This window comes from Oryx dammah, unplaced genomic scaffold (genome assembly GCF_014754425.2).
Source record: "Oryx dammah isolate SB20612 unplaced genomic scaffold, SCBI_Odam_1.1 HiC_scaffold_9, whole genome shotgun sequence".
Classification (NCBI taxonomy): domain Eukaryota; kingdom Metazoa; phylum Chordata; class Mammalia; order Artiodactyla; family Bovidae; genus Oryx; species Oryx dammah.
Window position 1 is genome coordinate 6,284,889 of NW_024070193.1, and position 24,109 is coordinate 6,308,997.

Sequence of the window (24,109 nt, forward strand, 5' to 3'; positions counted from 1 at the left end):
CAAGCAGAATCTTTTGCTGCACTGCTCAGACTCTCCTCGGTCGTGGCGAGCACGCTCCAAAGCACGCGGGGTCAGCAGTTCCAGCACATGGGCTCAGGAGTTGTGGCATGTCGGCTTAGTTGCTCTGCAGAATGTGGGACCTTAGATCCCAGACCAAGGATCGAGCCCGGGCCTCCTACAACAGGAACATGGAGTCTTAGCCACTGGACCACTAGGAAAGTCCAGCGGCAGAACTTTGAAGAAGGGACCAGGAATGCTTGTTTCCTGTGCTAAGGCACATACATACTCAAGAATGCCTCCAGACCTTTGGATTCTTTAGTCAATAGCTAAACCATGGGTAACACTCTGAAAGATACACAAACGTGGAGGCCATGGGAGGTCCATCACTTTATTTTCAGAAAGGGGTGGTCAAGGCGAGGGGGCAGAGATACAGAGGCATTCCGGCAGCATAGCAAAAACAATCCAGTCAGCCACACGAGAACTAGATGAGAAGAGACGCCAACCTATGTGGGTAGCTTTCACACCCACACAGGTCATGTTGCACTGTGTAACAGGAACGAGGAGCCTAAACCTGGAGACACAAGTGTGCGGCCTCGTGTGCTTCACTCTGTGGGAAGCCTGCAGGGGCGCAGAGACCTCCCCTGGAGCGCCACTCTTCATCATGGCGCGCAGGCCCGGGTGGGCTGCAGTCCTGGGGGACCTGTGAGCGGGAGCACCTTCCCTGAGGTCCTCTTGCTCAAGCAGGCTTTCCTCAGGTCCCCCAATCTGTCAGGAGCTCCCTCGGCCAGGATGTGCCCTGGACGATGAGCGCCCGTTGGCCCCACTGAATCGACGGCAGTGGAACCAGTGAGGCCAGTGGCTGAGGTCCTTCTGCCAGTGCTGACTGGGAGCTGACATGGTAACGCTGAGGATCAGACCGAAGGGTCATCCAGGGAAACGAGGGGCTCCTTCTCCATCTGAGTGGTCTCCGGCAAATGTCCCCCAGAGGAGAGTTCCACCGGAGAGGTGTGTTTAGAGGGGAGAAACCAGGAACCACGCTATGCGCCCCCACGCACTTAGCTGAGAAGGGCTGTGACTTTATCCACAGACGACTCATGCCACCAGCTGCAGAAACGCCACTCGCAGGTGAGCTCGCCACATCCTCACGTCCTCCCCTCTTCTTCCGGGGCCCTGGAGCCTCGCGGCTGGGAAGCCAGCGCACACCCCTCGCCCGCCCCCCAACCCCGCCGGCCTGAAAGGGGAGCGTCCACCGAGGTCTCAGGAAGCACCCCGTCCGGTGGGCTCTCATACACCCTTGAGGGGGACACGCAGGCCGAGCTCACACGGCCTTCCTCTCATCAGGCTGCTGGTCAGGGAAGAGACGGGGACGAGGGTCAGACTCGAGGTCACTCAAGACACCCCGGGCTCGCTGCTCACCCTCTGTTTACGTGCTCTCATTTCAAACGTAGAGCCCAAGCCACTCTGTCTTGGACTGTAAAACCTATGCAATGTGACCTTTGTTACCTTTTCTGGGAGACTCCTGATGGCACGTCTGGGCTTAGAGGCTGCAGGCATTCTCGCGGAGGGTGGCCAGGGTGTGGCTGAGCAACAGGACCTTGACCCTGGTGATCTCTCGAACTGTGTGCAAGGCCAGGCCGGGGTGGGCGCACTGGCAGACGCTCCTGGGAACCTGGAAGACACCAAGCCTTCAGGACACCGCTACACCTTCCAGGCATGACCATCACATCCGACCCCCTCCCCGGCCCTCCCCTAGCGGGGCCTCTCTGACACTGTGCAGACATTCCTCTGTCTGCAGGCGCAGAGAGTCCCAATCATGGGAGCGCCAGTCAGCAGGGTCCCACGCATCCCTGGACGACGCCCTATGGGGCGGGGCTCTGCACCACGGAACAGAGTAGCTGTGCTTCAGTTTCTTGATCCCCCAGACTCTGATTCTGAAAAGCAACACAGAGGCGGCGTCTACACAGCCAAGGTGTGGGGGCCGGGCACCTGGAAAGGTACTGTGGCCTGGGTCCTGCCAGCCCCGCGCGGTGACTGTCCGCCTCCCACCCTCTCCCAGAGCCTCAGCTCAGCCTGAAGATGGCCCTACCTGTTGTGGCAGGAAATGGGGGGCATTGCTTCTCCATGACGATCCTCTCCAGTGGGATCTCTCTCACAGCCTGCCAGCTCTCCTGGGCAGAGGAGCAGGTCAGGACGGCCGTGAACCCCACCGACATGTTGGGAAAGAGCTCCAGCAGGGGCCTGACGACCTGGTAACTGCCGGTGAAGCAGCATCTGGTCCCATCACTTCATGGCAAATAGATGGGAAACAGTGGAAACAGTGGCTGACGTTATTTTGCGGGGCTCCAAAATCACTGCAGATGGTGATTGCAGCCATGAAATTAAAAGACGCTTACTCCTTGGAAGGAAAGTTATGACCAACCTAGATAGCATATTAAAAAGCAGAGACATTACTTTGTCAACAAAGGTCTGTCCAGTCAAGGCTATGGTTTTTCCAGTAGTCGTGTATGGATGTGAGAGTTGGACCATAAAGAAAGGTGAGTGCAGAAGAATTGATGCTTTTGAACTGTGGTGTTGGAGAAGACTCTTGAGAGTCCCTTGGACTGCAAGGAGATCCAACCAGTCCATCCTAAAGGAAATCAGTCCTGGGTGTTCATTGGAAGGAATGATGCTGAAGCTGAAACTCCAATACTTTGGCTACCTGATGCAAAGAGCTGACTCATTTGAGAAGACACTGATGCTGGGAAAGATTGAGAGCAGGAGGAGAGGGGGATGACAGAGGATGAGATGGTTGGATGGCATCACCAACTCAATGGACATGAGTTTGGGTAAACTCCGGGAGTTGGTGATGGACAGGGAGGCCTGGCGAGCTGCGGTTCATGGGGTGGCAAAAAGTCGGACACGACTGAGCGACTGAACTGAACTGAATACCATTTAGAGAAGACACATCCTGGACTTCAAGGGGGGAAAGGGGGAACGATGAGCTTTATTCAATTCAAAGGAGACAAAATTTCTTTTCAGGTGCCCTGAAGGCAGCCTCTCCCAAGATCAACAGTTATCATCTCTGGGAACCAAGCCCCCATTTCAGCCTGCTTCACGGCATGGCTACAAGTCCACGGGGTCACAAAGAGTCAGACACGACTGAGCAACTAACACTTTCCCTTTTTCACACTTTCATGGGATGGGGATCACAATGATTTAGGGTATCAGCTCAAACCAAATGAAGCTGTCATGTTTTTAGATTAAAACAACTCAATTACCATAAAGTTCGTATGGATCAAGCTGATAGTTAATCTTGGGAAAAGATTCTATATAAAGATGCGACATTATCAACGCTCTCCTTTCTCAGCTTCTTCTTCCCAGTAACATCCTAGACCAAGGAGCCTATTCGCTTCACTTGCCTGCTGAAGTCCTAGGCTCTCACCTGAGAATCTTGCAGTCTAGACCGAGGAGCCTGTTCGCTTCACTTGCCTGCTGAAGTCCTAGGCTCTCACCTGTGAATCTTGCAGTCTAGACAGAGGAGCCTGTTCGCTTCACTTGCCTGCTGAAGTCCTAGGCTCTCACCTGTGAATCTTGCAGTCTGGAGACACCCATTTTCTCATGATCTTCAGCAGATCGTCCTGCACATCTCAGCAGTGGATCAGCAAGGGCTTCCTTAGAGACACGGCCAGCTGCAGCTGCCTCTCGAAAACCTGGGAGGAGACAGGGGGACAATGCCTGTGGGTCAGGGTCACCCTGGTTACCCCCAGAGCAGCCAGTGCAGTGGGCAACCCCCACTGCGTCCAATTCTTTGTTCTTAGACTTTAAAATGCATGAAAATGAAAGTCTCTCAGTCCTGTCTGACTCTTTGCGATCCCATGGCCTATACAGTCCATGGAATTCTCCAGGCTGGGATACTGGAGTGGGTAGCCTTTCCCTTCTCCAGGGGATCTTTCCAGCCCAGGTCTCCCGCATTGCAGGCAGAACAATAACAGCTAACACTGTGCGCTTCCTAGGTGGTGGTGATGGGGGCGCTTTAGTCACTCAGTCGTGTCCCACTCTTGCAACCCCATGGACTGTAGCCCGCCAGTCTCCTCTGTCCATGGGATTCTCTAGGCAAGAATACTGGAGTGGGTAGCCTTTCCCCACGTTAGTCGTGTCCCACTCTTACGACCCCATGGACTGTAGCCTGCCAGGCCTCTCTGTCCATGGGATTCTCCAGGCAAGAATACTGGAGTGGGTTGCCATTTCCTCCTTCAGGGAATCTTCCCAACCCAGGGATCAAACCCAGGTCTCCCACATTGCAGGTGGATTCTTTACCAGCTGAGCCACCAGGGACAGCCCTCCTAGGTGGTAGCAGTATTATAGATGTATTATAACTGTGGTGTTGGAGAACACTCTTGAGAGTCCCTTGGACTGCAAGGAGAGCCAACCAGTCCATTCTGAAGGAGATCAGTCCTGGGTGTTCTTTGGAAGGAATGATGCTAAAGCTGAAACTCCAATATTTTTGCCATCTCATGCGAAGTTGACTCATTGGAAAAGACTCTGATGCTGGGAGGGATTGGGGGCAGGAGGAGAAGGGGACGACAGAGCATAAGATGATTGGATGGCATCACCGACTCAATGGACATGGGTTTGGGTGGACTCCGGGAGTTGGTGATGGACAGGGAGGCCTGGAGTGCTGTGATTCATGGGGTCGCGAACAGTCAGACATGACTGAGTGACTGAACTGACTGACTGATAACGTGCAATGCTCACGAGCACCTTAGGAGCGTTCCTACTCTTAGCCCATCCTGCAAAGAAACCAAGGCTCCAAAGGAGGTCATGTAACTTGCAGCTGGTGAGCTCCAGCACCACGATGCAAACATGAACCCCGGCTGTGCTCACAGCAACCACCGGGCAATGGGCATCCAGGGCTCCAGGGGCAGGGTGGCGCTCACCACTACAAGCTAAGTGTCCTCCCCTTCTCTGCCCCCTCCTCTACTCCCACTCCCAAGAGGTAATCCATCACCTTGCCCACCTTTTCCTACACACAACGCTCCATACATACACACACCTGCACAAAGCCTGACTCTGGGAAGGTGCGCGAGTGTGTGGAAAGGATACTATATGTATTTCTGCTTTCCTAACCAAAATCAGATCTTCTTCTAGGTGGATACCTATAGGTATAATACATTTTTAAAAGTCCTAGTTACTTTAAAAATCGTCAGTAGTAAAATATACAAGTTGCTAATAATTTTAATGAAAAAATAGGGCTGGAACTTATTCTTTCCTTTAACAAGATCAGTTTAGGGGAAAAAGAACAAAAATAGTAGTTCATTTATAAACAAATTATGTCATCTGCAACTTAATGTTCCCATGAATTTTTTCAATTGTGGAATATAATTTGTGTTTGAATTACTACATCAAATAAAAAGATGCTTTGGGTAATTTGAGTCAGGTGGTGTTCACCTGACGACATTCAGGTCCAACAGTCACACTGCCTCTCCTCAGAACAGTGGCAATGAGTCGATCGCAATTCTGATGTAACTCATGCTGAATCTGTGATTTCAACTAAGGGAAAGTGACCCTGGGAACCAAGAGCATAGACTGCTCACCAAGTCTAGACAAGCTATATCCAGTATCTAGAGCTGGTGGGAAACGACCCCCAACACATCCACCCGCCCTGGGCCCCTCCAGAGGCAGGAGGTAGCAAGGGATTCTAATTCCCACGTTTAATTTTTGCTTCTAAAAAATCTTTCCTTAAGTAAGCAAACTAGTACAGCCTTGAGGTGGAATATTACATAGCTGTTAAAAAGCCTATTTTTCAAAGCATATTTAATGAACCAGGAACAGTTTCACAGTAGAAAAAAGGTTTGTGACTACTACTTTCTCACTTTAATTTTCCTACTTTTCTAAAAAGCATATAGAGACAGCCCACATGTTCCTGATTCTATGACAGGTGTTTGAAAGACGTGCCTCCAATTGTCCCTTGCAATTTTCCAACACACAGCAACATTGAAAATACGAATTTCAAAACAAATCTGAATTTCAAAACTGTTAAGAAGGAAGAATTGTTAGGGGACAGAAACTGTGGCTGGGCTGGAGACTTTGTCCTCCGCAGGAAGCCAGCTGAAAAAGCCCAGGAGTAAATGAAGCTCACCGGGCGGGAAAGGTCTCATGATGGTCCCGGTCACCATCCGGATGGAACAGGGAATGATCTGTACACATCTGTGTACTTATCAAATATTCTGCAATGGGCATACTAAGTTATAAAATATATTTTATATAAGTTACAAATAATTATATAGAAGTTATAAAATATAAACTGTATTTTATAAAAAATATAAAATATATTGTTTACTTAATCTAACAAAATGTGCTGCTCCCCAAGAAGGAACGGAAGTTTTGCCCCTGGGATCGTTAGCTGCGAGGGCCACTCAGGCCTGTCCCTATCTTCTAACACCATGAAGCTGAGAGGTAAGAAACACCGTGTGAAGCACGCGACCAATGGCAACCAGCAGGTCTGGATGAGAGCGACGACATCCTTAGAGATTCTAAATTCGTTAGTTCCCAAGGCAGAGAAACCCTGATGCTACAACAGGGAAATGAGGGACTCACACCATAAGCAAGGCGCCCGAGGACGCTGCAGCCGGTGCTGCACCGGGACGGCTTCGGGGTGCCTGAAGGCCTGCAGGTTTCTTTCCTGTCTCTCATCATAGCAGTGGGCAAAATGCGGGAGACAGCCGAAGGCTCCCCACACCGGGTCCTCTTTCAGCAGGTCCTCCCAGAGGCCGTCGGTCAGTGTGCGAGGGTCGCAGATGTTGGAGACGCAGCCCTGAAACTCCTCTGGGAAGGAGCTGCTGTAGATCTTCCTGAACCAACAAAGGTCCCCTGGAAGGACAGCCTGGCAAACAGCGTGTCCAGGTGACCGTGGGAGTCGATGAAACCCTCCAGCCTGGGCTCCTGACGGCGGCTGGGGCAGGCGGCTCGATGTGGCTCCGCCACGTGGCCACACGCCCTCCCAGAATGCTCTTTCCTCCTTCGCCCTTTAGTCTGCAGAAAACAAGAAACAGAAGGCTAATGTCCTTCCGTGTGGCGAAAGCCTCATGTGCAGGCCACCTGCGGAACACACGCCCCGGCAGCGTTTACAGCTGTGATGACAGCTTTGCATTCCCACCTTAGTGCGCTCTGACGCCTGGTTTCCTCGTGATTCACAAAAAGCGAGCCAGCTTACAGCTAGGAACAGGGCTAGCGGCTTCAGGGAACAAACCTGTGAGCATGGTGCCACGTGCCATCCCCGAGAGAGAGGCTGTGCCTGCACGCCCTTCCTGAAGAATCCCTCTTGGAAAAAAGCTGCTCACCAGAACACACAGGCAGGAGAAAGGGGCGACAGAGGGTGAGATGGCTGGATGGTATCACTGACTCAGTGGACTTGAGTTTGAGCAGGCTCCAGGAGACAGTGAAGGTCAGGGAAGCCTGGTGTGCTGCAGTCCATGGGGTCACAAAGAGTCGGATACAACTTAGCAACAACAAGAACACACGGTGCTGGGGAGGGGAGGGCGTTTCAGAGAAAAGCAGCACCCAGCGCCCCTAACAGCATGTCTCTCACATTCAAAACACACTGCCACGCCCCTGTAGCGGTGTTAAGCTGTGTTCACAAATTCTTTGACATCAGTCTCCACTGAAAGGTGGGCTTTGTGACCCCTTCCCTTGAACCTGGGCAAACTTGTATTGTCACTGACAGTCAAGGAGGGGCACTGCAGCTTCTGGGGCCAGGGCAGAAGGGCCTCACCCTTGCCCCTGGTTCTCTCCACTTGATCCTCTGAGGGCGGCCAACCACCATGTAACGTCCGAGTAGCCACGACCACATGCTGGAGAGGGCGCACCACTGCCGAGCGTGTCCAGCGGTGACTCAGCCCTGCGGATGGCCAGTCTTGCCGGAAGCTGGAGGCAGCTCAGGTCGTGAAGTCCTTATTGCAAAATTCAGACTAAAACCGAAGAAAGTAGGGAAAACCACTAGACCATGCAGGTATGACCTAAGTCGAATCCCTTATGATTATACAGTGGAAGTGAGAAATAGATTCAAGGGATTAGATGTGAGAGACAGAGAGTCCGAAGAACTAAGGATGGCAGTTCATGACACTGTACAGGAGGCAGTGATCAGGACCATCCCCAGGAAAAGGAAATGCAAAAGGAAAATGGCTGTCTGAGGAGGCCTTACAAATAGATGAGAAAAGGAGGAAAGGAAAGATATACCCATTTGAATGCAGAGTTCCAAAGAACAGCGAGAAGAGGTAAGAAAGCCCTCCTCGGTGATCAATGCAAAGAAATAGAGGAAAACAATAGAATGGGAAAGACTGACGATCTCTTCAAGAAAAGCAGAGATACCAAGGGAACATTTCATGCAAAGATGGGCTCGATAAAGGACAGAAAAACAACAGACCTAGCAGAAGCAGAAGCTATTAGGAAGAGGTGACAAGAATACACAGAAGAACTATACAAAAAAGATCCTCATGACCCAGATAACCATGATGGTGTGATCACTTACCTAGAACCAGATATCTTGCAGTGTGAAGTCAAGAGGGCCTTAGGAAGCATTACTACGAACAAAGCTAGTGGAGTGATGAAATTCCAGCTGAGATATTTCAAATCCTAAAAGATGATGCTGTGAAAGTGCTGCACTCAGTATGCCAGCACATTTGGAAAACTCAGCAGTTTTCATTCCAACCCCAAAGAAAGGCAATGCTAAAGAATGTTCAAGCTACTGCACAACTGCACTCATCTCACACGCTAGCAAAGTAACGCTCAAAATTCTCCAAGCCAGGCTTCAACAGTATGTGAACCAAGAACTTCCAGATGTTCAAGCTGGATTTAGAAAAGGCAGAGAAACCAGAGATCAAATTGCCAACATTTGCTAGATCACAGAAAAAGCAAGAGAATTCCAGAAAAACATCTGCTTCATTGACTACGTTACAGCCTCTGACTGTATGGATCACAACAAACTGTGTAAAATTCTTCAAGAGATGGGAATACCAGACCACCTGACCTGCCTCTTGAGAAATCTGTATGCAGATCAAGAAGCAACAAGTGGAAGGGGACATGGAACAACAGACTGGTTCCAAATTGGGAAAGGAGTACGTCAAGGCTGTATACTGTCACCCTGCTTATTTAACTTATATGCAGAGTACATCATGCAAAATGCTGGGCTGGATGAAGCACAAGCTGGAATCAAGATTGCCAGGAGAAGTATCAATAACCTCAGATATGCAGATGACACCACCCTTATGGCAGAAAGTGAAGAGGAACTAAAGAGCTTTTTGATGAAGGTCAAAGAGGACAGTCAAAAGCTGGCTTAAAACCAACATTCAAAACATGAAGATCATGGCATCCAGTCCCCTCATTTCATGGCAAACAGATGAGAAAACAATGGAAATAGTGGCAGATTTTATTTTCTTGGGCTCCAAATCACTGAAGATGGTGACTGCAGTCACAAAGTTAAAAGATGCTTGCTCCTTGGAAGAAAAACTATGACAAACCTAGACTGTGTATTAAAAAGCAGAGACATTACTTTGCTGACAAAAGTTCCATCTAGTCAAAGCTACGGTTTTTCCAGTAGTCGTGTATGGATGTGAGAGCTGGAACATAAAGAAGGCTGAGCACTGATGCTTTTGAACTGTGATGTTGGAGAAGACTTTTGAGAGTCCCTTGGACTGCAAGATCAAACCAGTCAATCCTAAAGGAAATCAGTCCTGAATATTCATTAGAAGGACTGATGCTGAAGCTGAAACTCCAATACTTTGGCCACCTGATGCCAAGAGCTGATTCATTAGAAAAGATCCTGATGCTGGGAAAGACTGAAGGCAGGAGGAGAAGGGGATGACAGAGGATGATAGTTGGATGGTATAATGAGTTTGAGCAAGCTCTGCAAGATGCTGAAGGACAGGGAAGCCTGGCATGCTGCAGTCCATAGGGTCGCAAAGAGTTGGACACGCCTGAGTGACTGAACAACAGCAAGCCTTACCAGGCTTTCAGACTGAGGCCCACCTGGTAACTGAATGGAACTAGAGAGCCCTCTCTCCCTCCACCAAGCAAGACCTGCTCAGTCTAGACCGATCGGACTTCCTGACTCACAAAATTGAGAGCAAAAAAAATTTTATGTTATATCACTAGGTAGCAATAATAACTGAACAACTAAACATTGCATTTAATCAATTTAGCCCTGCTAGATCCTAAGTCCACAAGTCAAGAACTTGTCTTCACTGATGTCTCCTAAACACTTAGAACAGCGTCTGGGAATATAGTAAGTGCCGTGAATACTGTATTTTAATTTCTGCATACGTTTTCAGTCGTGTCAGACTCTGCAACCCTTGGGACTGCAGCCCACCAGGCTCCTCTATCCATGGGATTCTCCAGCAGGAATATGGAGTGGGTTGACATGCCTTTCTCCAGAGGATCTTCTGGATCCAGGGTTCAAACCCACATCTCTCCCTTCTCCTGCACTGGCAGGCAATTCTTACCACTAATGCCCCCTGGGGTATTTGAATTAATTTGTAGAATAAATGGTGCAATGATTCCTGAATGGAGGTTCACATCAGAACCACTGGGGGGCTTTTTTATGACCCTCCCCACCCTGAGACACTGTGATTAAGAAGGTCCAGGGAAGGGCCAAGGAATCTGTACTTAAATCTCCATGTAATTTTGATACAGACCAGGTTTGAGAAATACACTCAACCCAGATTTCACTTCATGCAAAAACAACTCCACTATTGGAAAACACTCTGATGCTGGGAGGGATTGGGGGCAGGAGAAGGGGATGACAGAGGATGAGATGGCTGGATGGCATCACCGACTCGATGGACATGAGTCTGAGTGAACTCCGGGAGTTGGTGATAGACAGGGAGGCCTGGCGCAAAGAGTCGGACGCGACTGAGCGACTGAACTGAACTGAAAGTGTCACAGTCTCTTTTCCTTAATGAAGCCACCTGTACCTGCCAGCACCAGATGACATGACCAAGAGGCCTTAAGGAAGTTCTTCTAGTATTTTCATAAGCAAATACAATCTGTATAACAAACAATTCACTATGAAAGAGCATTATGGATCAATTGACTACCTCCTTAAAAGGAACAAAAGGTTTATATCTATGGTCTACTCTAGTTTTCCATGCCTTTATCTACAAGTCTAAAAGGAAACAAGCTGGCAACATATCTTTTAATGAATTATAAGTTGCCCATCTGACCCTTCTCTGCTTTAGATTTCTTCCTGTTACTCCTTTCCTGAATAATAAACACCCAAGCAAGATAAGGTGCAAGGTAACTGAAACTGCAGCCCATCTAAATTTTATTCTGAACTCCTGAAGCTGGGGGACAGGAAGGAACTGGGAGATTTGTTATACTTGCCTGTTTACTTTAAATATGTTTAAAATTTCCCATTAAAAAAGCTTTCTTAAAAAAAGTTAATTTCTAAGGGAGAACAAATCTTCAAAAACTAGCTTGCTTATAATAGAAAATTCATCAATGCAGACAGTAAGAAACTGCAACCCTGCCTGAGCCTGACGAGCTTTTTTCCCTGATGAATTTTTCAGTGACACATACTAAAGTCATTTTTTTCCTTTGGTATATGTGCACCTGCAAGTTAACATGTCTCTCAAACTAACACGATACTATAATTCAACTACACTTCAGAAAACAAACAAAATGTCTCTCACCCACACTAACAAACAACATCTTTGCAATCTAGCTCTTTAGAATATATTTCACCAGCAGATAGGTCCTTACAAAGTCTCTTGTATTACAAGACGTATTCTTTTATTTTGAAGAAGAAAAATGACCCCCAACAAATCCCAACCAAGCTAATTTAAGACACTTAAAGAGACTCCCTAAACTTATTTTTTTTTAATTTTTGTAATTGGAGGATAACTGCTTTGCAATACTGTGTTGATTTCTGCCATACAACAACATGAATCAGCCACAGGTATATGTAGGTCCCCTCCGTCCTGACCCTCCCTCCCACCTCCCACCCAGTCCCTCCCCTCTTGGGGAGTCACAGAGCATCTGATTTGAGCTCCCGGCATCACACAGCACATTCGCTCTGGCTATTTATGTTACATATGGTAATGTGTATGTTTCCACGCTACTCTCTCCATTCACCCCACCCTCTGCTTCCTAGGCTGTGTCCACAAGTCTGCTCTCTATGTCTGAATCTCCACTGCTGCCCTGCAAATAGGTTATGCAGTACCATCATTCTAGATTCCATATATATGTGTTAATACATGGTATTTGATTTTCTCTCTCGGACTTACTTCACTCTGGAGAACAGGCTCTAAACTCATCTACCTGATTAAAACATATGGGACCCTTTACAAATTTACTGTCATCCTTGCGTAGTTCAGTTCAGTTCAGTCACTCAGTCGTGTCCGACTCTTTGCGACCCCATGAGTCGCAGCATGCCAGGCCTCCCTGTCCATCACCAACTCCCAGAGTTCACTCAGACTCACATCCATTGAGTCCGTGATGCCATCCAGCCATCTCATCCTCGGTCGTCCCCTTCTCCTCCTGCCCCCAATCCCTCCCAGCATCAGTCTTTTCCAGTGAGTCAACTCTTCGCCTGAGGTGGCCAAAGTACTGGAGTTTCAGCTTTAGCATCAGTCCTTCCCAAGAAATCCCAGGGTTGATCTCCTTCAGAATGGACTGGTTGGATCTCCTTGCAGTCCAAGGGACTCTCAAGAGTCTTCTCCAACACCACACTTCAAAAGCATCAATTCTTTGGCGCTCAGCCTTCTTCACAGTCCAACTTTCACATCCATACATGACCACTGGAAAAACCATAGCCTTGACTAGACGGACCTTTGTTGGCAAAGTACTGTCTCTGCTTTTGAATATGCTATCTAGGTTGGTCATAAATTTTCTTCCAAGGAGTAAGCGTCTTTTAATTTCATGGCTGCAATCACCATCTGCAGTGATTTTGGAGCCTAAAAAAATAAAGTCTGACACTGTTTCCACTGTTTCCCCATCTATTTCCCATGAAGTGATGGGACCGGATGCCATGATCTTCATTTTCTGAATCTTGAGCTTTAAGCCAACTTTTTCACTCTCCTCTTTCACTTTCATCAAGAGGCTTTTTAGCTCCTCTTCACTTTCTGCCATAAGTGTGGTGTCATCTGCATATCTGAGGTTATTGATATTTCTCCTGGCAATCTGGATTCCAGCTTGTGTTTCTTCCAGTCCAGCGTTTCTCATGATGTACTCTGCATAGAAGTTAAATAAGCAGGGTGACAATATACAGCCTTGACGTACTCCTTTTCCTATTTGGAACCAATCTGTTGTTCCATGTCCAGTTCTGACTGTTGCTTCCTGACCTGCATACAGATTTCTCAAGAGGCAGGTCAGGTGGTCTGGTACTCCCATCTCTCTCAGAATTTTCCAGTTTATTGTGATCCACACAATCAAAAGTTTTGGCATAGTCAATAAAGCAGAAATAGATGTTTTTCTGGAACTCTCTTGCTTTTTCCATGATCCAGCGGATGTTGGCAATTTGATCTCTGGTCCCTCTGCCTTTTCTAAAACCAGCTTGAACATCAGGGAGTTCACGGTTCACATATTGCTGAAGCCTGGCTTGGAGAATTTTGAGCATTACTTTACTACCATGTGAGACGAGTGCAATTGTGCGGTAGTTTGAGCATTCTTTGGCATTGCCTTTCTTTGGGATTGGAATGAAAACTGACCTTTTCCAGTCCTGTGGCCACTGCTGAGTTTTGCAAATTTGCTGGCATATTGAGTGCAGCACTTTCACAGCATCATCTTTCAGGATTTGAAACAGCTCAACTGGAATTCCATCACCTCCACTAGCTTTGTTCGTAGTGATGCTTTCTAAGGCCCACTTGACTTCACTTTCCAAGATGTCTGGCTCTAGATTAGCAATCACATCATCATGATTATCTGGGTCGTGAAGATCTTTTTTGTACAGTTCTTCCGTGTATTCTTGCCACCTCTTCTTAATATCTTCTCCTTCTGTTAGGTCCAGACCATTTCTGTCCTTTATCGAGCCCATCTTTGCACGAAATGTTCCCTTGGTATCTCTAATTTTCTTGAAGAGATCTCTAGTCTTTCCCATTCTGTTGTTTTCCTCTATTTCTTTGCATTGATCGCTGAAGAAGGCTTTCTTATCTCTTCTTGGTATTCTTTGGAACTCTGCATTCAGATGCTTATATCTTTCCTTTTCTCCTTTGCTTTTCGCCTCTCTTCTTTTTACAGCTATTTGTAAGGCCTCCCCAGACAGCCATTTTGCTTTTTTGCATTTCTTTTCCATGGGGATGGTCTTGATCCCTGTCTCCTGTACAATGTCATGAACCTCATTCCATACTTCATCAGGCACTCTATCTATCAGATCTAGACCCTTAAATGTATTTCTCACTTCCACTGTAGAATCATAAGGGATTTGATTAAGGTCATACCTGAATGGTCTAGCGGTTTTCCCTACTTTCTTCAATTTAAGTCTGAATTTGGCAGTAAGGAGTTCATGATCTGAGCCACAGTCAGCTCCTGGTCTTGTTTTTGTTGACTGTATAGAGCTTCTCAATCTTTGGCTGCAAAGAATATAATCTATCTAATTTTGGTGTTGACCATCTGGTGATGTCCATGTGTAGAGTCTTCTCTTGTTTTGTTGGAAGAGGGTATTTGCTATGACCAGTGCATTTTCTTAGCAAAACTCTATTAGTCTTTGCCCTGCTTCATTCCACATTCCAAGACCAAACTTGCCTGTTACTCCAGGTGTTTCTTGACTTCCTACTTTAGCATTCCTGTCCCCTATAATGAAAAGGACATCTTTTTGGGGTATTAGTTCTAAAAGGTCTTGTAGGTCTTCATAAAACCGTTCAACTTCAGTTTCTTCAGCATTACTGGTTGGGGCATAGACTTGGACAACTGTGATATTGAATGGTTTGCCTTGGAGACGAACAGAGATCATTCTGTTTCGTTCCGGTCTTAGTATGTGTGCTCCTGGAGTGAGCAATAAATTCATTTTTTTAAAAAGAAAGGGAGAAAGGAAGCAAAGAAAGGTAACAGATTTAATTATTATTTCCAGTATGACCTCAGAGTTCTGTGTTGGACAGTATTTTTAATAAAGCTTTTAAAGATCATTTCTATGTTTTTTTTTTTTTGAAAGGTAACTGTTTGAAAAGCAACATGGTTGGAGAAGGAAATGGCAACCCACTCCAGTATTCTTGCCTGGAGAATCCCATGGACGGAGGACCCTGGTGGGCTACAGTCCATGGGGTCGCAAAGAGTCGGACACGACTGAGCGATAAAAAAAAAAAAAGAAAGAAAAGCAACATGGTAAGTGGTTTTGCATAAAACCACACAGAAAAAATACTTAAACATATAAAGTGGTATCCAGGTGAAGGAATAGGGCAACACAGGACCAGGTTAGAAAACTACTTTTCACTAGACACGTTTCTTATTTTTAAATGATGGAAATATATTTCTTAAAAAGGTAACCGAAAAAAGAATTAGACGTGTTACACTGTGAGACTCTGAAAAAACGCAAAGGCAACAGCTATCTGCATCGTGGGTAAGATTTCCAGTGACAGAATAATACAGATTCAAAAAGTGCAACATTGCATGCATAAGATCTCAGATGCAGGAAATTCTGCAAGTCAAGTAACACCTTTCTCTCTCTCTCTCTTGTTTTTACAACAAGTAAATTATAACACAGGGCGGGAGAGGGGAGGAGGAATCTACAGAGACTAAGAGACTTAAGGCATTTAGAAACTGACACACACAACTCCTGCGTCCTGTTTCAGAGAAACGGAAACACTCATGAAGCGGGGAATGTCATCACTGACTGGACAGTTGGTGCTATTGAGGACTGGGGGAGACAGAACGGGGGAAAGATCAGAACTGCAGTAATGCTTTGTTTTTTCCCCTAAAGATCCTGTCTCTTAGTTTTACAGATACACACTAAAATATTTATGGGTGAGATGGTAACGGTAGGTGAGATTTGCTTCTAAATTATTTGTAGAGAGAAAGCAGATAGAGAGACCAAGCAAGACAAAACTGGCAGTGAGTGAGTACGTACTGGAGATGACTGATGGTGTGCGGGTAATTTTCACAAAAGTTTTAAATATTCCATGATAAAAAGCTGAAATAAAAACAGGTAAAATTCCAACTCAGATGGGAGGGCAGAGATGACCTCTGGCTGCTTCACATACCTCTCTATCATCCGAGGGTATCTGTTAAAAACACCAGTTCCCCAGTCCCATCTCAGACCTCTTGAGTCAGATTCTTTCCGTCTCATCAGGGAAGTTCAGGAAATCACCTTCATGACTCAAAAAGGTACTCCAGTGACAACAAAGACTAAGTCAGAGAAACATGTGAAAAGGTTTAATAAAATTATTTAATGCAATGTGGGGGGGGGGAAGCAACTTCAAGACAGGCACATGTACCTAGAAATACATAGGATAAACACAGCTATGATGATGTCACCTAAGACCTTGAGGGGCTTTATAGAGTCCATTTGGGCCCCCCAAAACTGTTTTGGGTTTCCTTTCTCAGAAAACCAGGGATGACCTAGAGTCAAGACCGCCTAAGGTTCAGGCCCATATCGGAACATTTCAAGCTGCACTTATGGAGAGTCTACTACAAATGAGGCCCTGAGCACAGTATTTTCCTGTGTTAATTCAGAGTTCAGCAGACTGTGCCTCATAAGCCAATCCTGACGCACTGCCTGGTGGTGTTAAAAGTTTCACTGGAACATCGTCAGGTCCATTCACTGAAACATTGTCTACAGCTGTTCTCATGCTATTCCAGCAGAGTTGAACAGTTCGAACGAAGGCCTTAAAAGCTCCAAAAGCCTAAACTATGTACTATCTGGCTCTTCACAGACAGAGTTGACTGGCCCGTATTCAGTCTGTGATAACGTTTAAAGATCCCTTCATGGATCACAGCCTTGTCATGGCAAAGGGGCTTGTGTAACTCAATGAATCTATGAGCCACGCAGTGCGGGGCCACCCAACACGGACGGGTCATAGTGAGGAGTTCGGACAAAACATGGTCCACTGGAGGAGGGAATGGCAGCCCACTCTGGTATTCTTGCCACGAGAACTCCACGGACACGATGAAGAAACAAAAAGATATGACACCGGAAGATGAGCCCCCCAGGTGAGAAAGTGTCCAATACGCTGCTGGGGAAGACCAGGCGGCAATTAGGAACAGCTCCAGAAAGAATGAAGTGGCTGGGCCAAGGCAGAAATGATGCTCAGCTGTGAGAGTGTCTGGTAGTGCAAGTAAAGTCTGATGCTGTAAGGAGTAATATTGCACAGGAATCCGCAATGTTAGGTCCATGAATCAAAGTAAAGTGGACATGGCCAAGCAGGAGAGGGCAAGAGTGAATCACAAGCTGGAATCAAGACTGCCAGAAGAAATATCAACAACCTCAGATAGGCAGATGATACCACTCTAATGGCAGGAAGAGGATCTAAAGAGCTTCTTGATGAGGGTGAAAGAGGAGAGTGAAAAAGCTGGCTTAAAACTCAACATTCAAAAAACAGAGATCACGGCATCCGGTCCCATCACTTCATGCAAATAGATAGAGAAAATGTAGAAGCAGTGACAGATTTTATTTTCTTCAGCTCCAAAATCACTGCAGAAGGTGACTGCAGCCATGAAATCAAAAAACAGTTGCTTCAGCGGATTCGTGTTGATGTATGACAAAACCAATACAATATTGTAAAGCAATTAACCTCCAATTAAAATAAATAAATTTATATTTTTTAAAACAACAGTTGCTTCTTGGAAGGAAAGCTATGACAAACCTGGACAGCGTACTAAAATGCAGAGACATCATTTTGCCAAAAAAAGTCTGTACAGTCAAAGCAATGGTTTTTACAGTAGTCATGTTCAGATGTGAGACTTGAACCATAAGGAAGGCTGAGCGCCAAAGAACTGATGCTTTCGAACTGTGGTGCTGGAGAAGACTCTTGAGAATCCCTTGGACTGCAAGGAGATCAACCCAGTCAATCTTCAAAGAAATCAACCCTGAAAATCCATTGGAAGGACTGATGCGGAAGCTCCAATACTTTGGCCACCTGATGGGAAGAGCCAACTCATTGGAAAACACCCTGATGCTGGAAAGGACTGAAGACAAGAGGAGAAGGGGACGACAGAGGATGAGATAGTTAGAGCATCACGCATATGAGTTTGAGCAAACTCCAGGAGATAGTGAAGGACAGGGAGGCCTGGTGTGCTGCAGTCCAAGGGGTTGCAAAGAGTTGGACACGGCTTAGCGGCTGAACAACTACAACAGCTGTTAAAGAACCGTGTTAGAAGAGAACCATCAGTTTGCTTCCTGGAGCCCTGAGGAAGTCAAGGACTGTGTTGAGTGAGTATAACACTTAGGATCAAACTAAAAAGACCAAATCCACTGAACAAAACTCAAAACCTCATGCCTGGCATGACTGGGACTCACCTTCTGGCTGTAGAGATTTGCGTCAGAGTCATTGCAGACCTCCAGGGGTGGAGAGCACTGGCCAAGGGCCACCCTTCAGTCACCCAGGGCTGCTGCCTGGGTCCCTCCCGAGGGTCTATCAGTGCTGTGTTGTCACAGAAGCCGCTCGTCTCCAGCCCAGCCTCCTCCTTCTCCGCTATGACGTCTGGGGCGGACGTTTCCTCTTTCTGAGGCGCAGAGTCAGTGATACCCATGGCAGCCCCCTCTCCGGGGCCGTGGCACTCCCTGGGGTTGGGTTTCACCCTCGAGGCTCCCTCTCCTTTCCTTCTGGGCACTGACTCTCTCAGGACCCCCTGGATGGCCCTTAGGTAGATCCTGGTAGAGCCTTGGTCTCGAAGTCTATCCCTCTGCCTTTTCTGGACTTTCTCTGGTTCCTCAGCTGTTCTGTTTGGACCCTCCGCTCCAGCTGCGAGATCGGAATCCACGGAGTTCCCAGGACTGTCTTTAGGATCAATCTGGAAGTAAGATGAAAGATTAGGAAAGGTGATTCCATCTACGAAGTAAGTGGCAAATGAGACATCGGGAAGACATCACGCCAGCCCTCAGCACTGTGAGCCACGGGGAACAACTTCAGTGGCTGCCCGCTTGGCCCCACCCAGCCATTCTCTACAGGTGCCACAGGGAGCTCGACCATCTGGCAACATCACGCCTCTGCTTAAAACCCTTCAACGCCTCTGCACCTGCCTGCAGTAGAGATCCCAGACTCGAGTGTGTCCCCGAAGCCCTCCTCCCAGGCCGGTCCCCAGCCGTCCGCCCAGCATCGTCTCCTCCCTTTTCCCACCCACTCGGGTGCCCTGGAAATGAGGAAAACACTGGAGAAGGGGAAACAGAGGGCCCCAGGAACAAGACGTGCCCCAAGCACCAGAGACCGGCATCTCCTGACCCTTTCTGGACACACGTGGCTCCTGCTGCCGGAAACGCCCTTTCCTCCTCCTCGTCCATGAGCAGAACTCAAACGACACCGCTTCTGTGAGGACTTCCCCGATGGCTAAGCCCTCGCTTCTCAGACTTCTCGTGACTTCAGATATCCCTGATACAAGACACCACGCACTGCCCTGTGGTGAACCGGCTTACTCTCTGCTCCTCCAGCCCCAGCACAGCCTTCCACCCAAGCCCTGGACATCCACGGAGAGGAGACGCAGGAGACAGGACCACTCATGAAAGTTCATCACTCTGGAGCCAAGAGGCACTGTGCTTTCTCGTGTCTGGGCTGCGTGACCCTGTGGAGGGTTCCTCAAGAGAAAGGATCCTGTCTTCTTCACATCCCCAGCCTCCTAGACCGCACCCAGGTCTAACGCTGGGTCAGGAGGACAGTGCTCACAGAGGGCAGCAGCAGAAAGAACACTGCTTCGAAGTCAGACTGATCGGGGATTACACGACAGCTGTGCCGTGTGGAAGCTGTGTGGCCTTGGTCAAGGCATAAAACCTTTCTGAGTCTCATTTTCCCAGGGCCTGCACAGAGCAGGTGTTCAAACACGTGTTCACTGATAGCTAAGTATTTGCTAAGATGTGAAGATAGCACTGCCATCAACTGTACTTCAATTTAAAACAACAACAACAACAATGCTTAAAATCTCAAGAGTGTAGCATAACCCTGGTTTTCTTCTGAAAAACAAATAGAACATATTTTAAAAAGATAACCCTGCCCACTTCAGAAGACTGAGAATTAAGTGGCCATCGAGAGGTCAAATACTGAGACTCATTTGACAAGCTTTAGCACATCATGAAGGCTCAAATTTTCCCTTCCACTCTTCCTTCCCTAAACGGAATAAAAAATTTGCATATGTCAAACTAAAGTCTGAAAATAAAGCGTGTGAAGCTGCTCATAACAGACACATCCAGCCTTCTCTATAAAGTAAAGGCAGAGCATCAGAGACCATAGGATCTGAAAGAATCTCACAAACAACGGGATGCTGGCCAGCAGGAATCTCTAGTGATTTCAAACTCCCCCAGTATAGGTGTGGTTTGAATGTCTTCCCCAGAAGGCTCACATGTTGAACTCTGACCCCAAGGTGATGGTACGCCATGTGTCCCGTGGGAAGTGACCGGGTCGTCAGAGTGGAGCCCTTAGTGACGGGCTCAGTGCCCTAGTGAAGGGGCCCCAGGACAACTTCCTTGCCCCCTCCCCCGCGACGTGAGGACTGAAAGGGAAGTCCGGGACCCTGAAGAGGGTCCTTGCCCCTCGCCTGTCCAAGCCAGCACCCTGATCTCAGACTTCCAGCCTCTAGAATTGGGAGAAAGTTCTGTGGTTTATAAGCTACTCAGTCCATGGCATTTGGTTAGAGGAGCCAGAATGAATTAAGACAAATGTCCTTCCCTGGGAACATCCCATGACCAGGCACAGACTTCCGTACTGCAGGGGACGCACACAGCTAAGTGTGCACCCCTCCAAGTTCACACAGCAAACGCACCAAGGGCCTAAAGGAGAGAAAAGCGTCTCTCTGACTGGACTAGGCCTTTACCCCGTGGCACTAGAGGTAAAGAATCTGCTTGCCAATTCAGGAGCCGCAGGTTCGATCCTTGGGTCCAGAAGATCTCCTGGAGGATGAAATGGTAACCTGCTCCAGTATTGTTGCCTGAAAATTCCCATGGACAGAGGAGCCTGGCAGGCTACAGTCCACAGGGTTGCAAAGAGTCAGACATGACTGAGTGTGCACGTAGGCACGTGCACGTGTGTGTGCACACACAGGTAACTCAGCTAGATCTATTCCTAAAACACCACACCCACTAACTCACACTCACATCCACACATGCATTCATGCGGAGCATACAAGCAGATCATGTACAGATTCGGAACGTCTCACATTTTCAAGCGATGAACTTCAAGGGGGAAAGTATTCACAAACCAGTGCTCAACTCTTCAGTTCCCGCCCCAGGACAACCCAAGCCCCAGACCAGATGCACCAGAAAACCTATGCAAGATCCCCCCACACGTGAAGATCTTGTTATTGAAGTTAAATCAACTGATCTTACCCAGTACCCAAAACCAACGAAACTGAATCCAAGATCAGTGACAAGATCACATTCCCCACATATCTACCTCACTTACATTTCAGTCCTATTCAGCACTCTTAAGTCAAAGACAAACCTGATCAACTTATCATCACATTTTTTTTTTAAGTCAGCGTGGGGAGTTCCCGGGGAGCCCAGTGGTTAGGACTTGCTCTTTCCTTGCCAAAGCCCCAGGTTCAGCCCCTAGTTGGGGAGCTAAGATCCTGCAAGACGTGGGTCACACCCAAGAAAATAAATGCCAATGTGCCCTTTTAAGGGTTCCATGAGCCCCACTCTGAAAAGGCATATAACACTTTGCCTAAAGTATACAACCCGCCAGGGAAGATAAAGTGTGAAATACCCGCAGCTGAGGAGTGAGGCTGTAAGAACCACCGAGCAAAGGCTTAAGGACAAACTGCTTCAGGCTAATTATTTCTATTTTATGATGACTTTATCGAGGGGCAGCCCGTCTCACCCAAATAAGACTCCACCTCCCCTCCTCCACATACAGGCCTCCTCCTCACCTCTGAAGGCCCAGACCTCCAAAACCTAGAGACCAAACCCTAAACCACTTGAAGCACTGGGCGACAACCTAAGCCTTCCCTAACTATTTCTCCAAAACCGGATTAAACACGTGGATGACGCTCACACAGTAACTGGCAACATAAGCTAGGGCTCTTCTCCTCCCTGGAACCAGCACAGAGCAGACTGACTGCAAGAGACTCAACCTTTCCAAACTCAAGGCCAACTTTCACACACACGCACGCACATGCACACACACCCTCAACACATAAACACTTGCGAGCTGAAAAAAATGAAATTAATCCTCCTTTTTAGCTTCAGGTAAAATGACTAGATGAAAGGCGCCTCCTCCGTGAAGCACCCTCCGTCGGCTCCCCGGTGTCATGAAGCCCTCCTGTGTGTTCCCACTGGGGAACGAAATGGGAACCTCCAAAATAAACCTTGCCTCACCACGCAACACCCCAACGTGCTAGAAACCGTAACCTTGGGGAAAAGCCACACCAGGAACCAAATTCCTATCTTGGTTCTGGGCTTCAAAGTACAAGACACAATTCCTTAATCTATACACGAAATGGATACAGCTGGCTCTCTGGGGCACAACACCCACCTCCCAGCTCAGCCAGGCCGACTCCAGGCGGAGAAGCACCTGGGGAGTATTTAAAGACTCGAAGCCCCGCCCACAGCCCACACGACCTCAGCAGGAAGGCGCAAGGATCCTAAAGTAGGCGCAGCGTCCTAAAGTAGTCCCAAAGTGCTGCCCAGTTTGAACACCACTTAAGCACGGAACTGCAGGCCATCCCCTGGCACCTACCAATTTACACGTACCCCTCTGGGAAGTGTCCAGAGGTCTTAAGAGGCATGGCTGGTTTTTTTTTTTAGTATCGTTTCACCAAAATACCCACCTCCAACATCTCAAGCCAGGGGAAAGGGCTTCACTGCTTTCAAGGGCCTCCCTGGAGGCTGCAGACTCCTCCCCGAGAGACAGTTCTTCTAGAGAAGGTCTGGCAGGGCGCAGAGGGGATCCCCTCGATGAAAGGAACCCCGGGGAGCTCCGAATCAGGCCTCCTTCAGAGAGGGCCCCACCCAGACCTGGGGCAGACGGATGGGAAGAGGAGGAGAGACTCCTGCGGCGGGATGAGCCCCAGGACACAGCCTCCTCCTCTCCGGCCCCTGGGGCTGCTGGACCCCCTGAACCCCACACAGTGCTGGGAGCTGGCTGGCTGGAGGGGGCTACAGCACTGCGCTCCAGGAGCCAGCTGCGCTTGGGGGAGCTCTCCTCCCAAGAGCTGCTCCCGGAGGACTTGACCTCCGACGCCATGGGCACTTGCAAAGTAAAGGGGACCAGGAGTCCGCCCTCACCTGCTGACTGTCCTTCCTCACCCTCCAGCCATCCTGGGGCTCCCTGGTGGAGGGCAGGCCAGGAGGTCAGAGGCTGGCTTCACCCACCTTTTCCTCTTGAGACGGGCCAGTGGAAACACTGTCCATCACACTGCTCAAGGTTTCAGAGATGCCAAAGGACTTCGAATGTCTGGGGTCCCAAGCATGTGGGACAAGTCCAGAAGATCTGAAGACTGACTGAAGCCTGCCTTATATTCAGTTTCCAAGTCCACAACCTGCTTCCACAATCGCCCTGTGCTTCAGTTTGCTACGTTGTGGAGACTAGAGCTACCACAGGGTCTGGAAATCCCAGATCCTAAGGTATTGCAATCATATGGAAATGCCATGCGACTGGGCGGTCTATCCAGAGAAAACCATAATTTGAAATGACACATGTACCCTCGTGGTCATGCAGCACTATTTTCAAGAGCCAAGACACGGAACCGATGAAAATACACAGCCACAGAGAAATGGAGAAAGGAGATGAGATACATATGTACAATGGAATATTACTCAGCCTTTAAAAAGAATGAAATGATGCCATTGGCAGCAACAAGGATGGACATAGAGATGACGGCATCAGACACAGAAAGACAAATATCATGGGGTATCACTTACACGTAGAATTATATACACTGAGAAAAATGAACTAGGGACTTCCCTGGCGGTCCAGTGCTTAAAAATCCACATCTCTACCGCAGGATGCATGGGCTCAATCCCTGGTCAGGGAACTAAGATCCCACATGCCATGCGGCATGGCCA

The 24,109-nt window shown here is 48.0% G+C and overlaps 1 pseudogene; it reads right to left on the bottom strand.

The window, feature by feature from the left end:
* Positions 1-1,255: 1,255 nt before the first annotated feature.
* On the bottom strand, positions 1,256-23,288 carry LOC120868450 (annotated as a pseudogene).
* Positions 23,289-24,109: the final 821 nt, after the last annotated feature.